Raw genomic sequence first — 286 nt, forward strand, 5'->3', positions numbered from 1 at the left:
AACTGCAAAATGGTACAAAACTGTTTTGTTCCCCTTGATCCAATCTATGTCCCCACTGTGTTTCAGTAACATTTTCTGAGACACCCTGTATATATATACAGGTTGTTTGAAAATTATCGGCTAATAGTTCCCGAAGGTAGAACGGACCGAATTGAATCGAAAAATCTTATATCATTTTGTAGGTTGCGCAATAGTTAACGAGATATTAACATTTAAAGATAGTCGAATAAGCGCGTCCGGCTACTGCTGCCGAATATACAGCCTACCGTCCCCACCGATCGTACGG

This window comes from Trachymyrmex cornetzi, unplaced genomic scaffold (assembly GCF_001594075.2).
Source record: "Trachymyrmex cornetzi isolate Tcor2-1 unplaced genomic scaffold, Tcor1.1 scaffold1152, whole genome shotgun sequence".
Classification (NCBI taxonomy): Eukaryota; Metazoa; Arthropoda; class Insecta; order Hymenoptera; family Formicidae; genus Trachymyrmex; species Trachymyrmex cornetzi.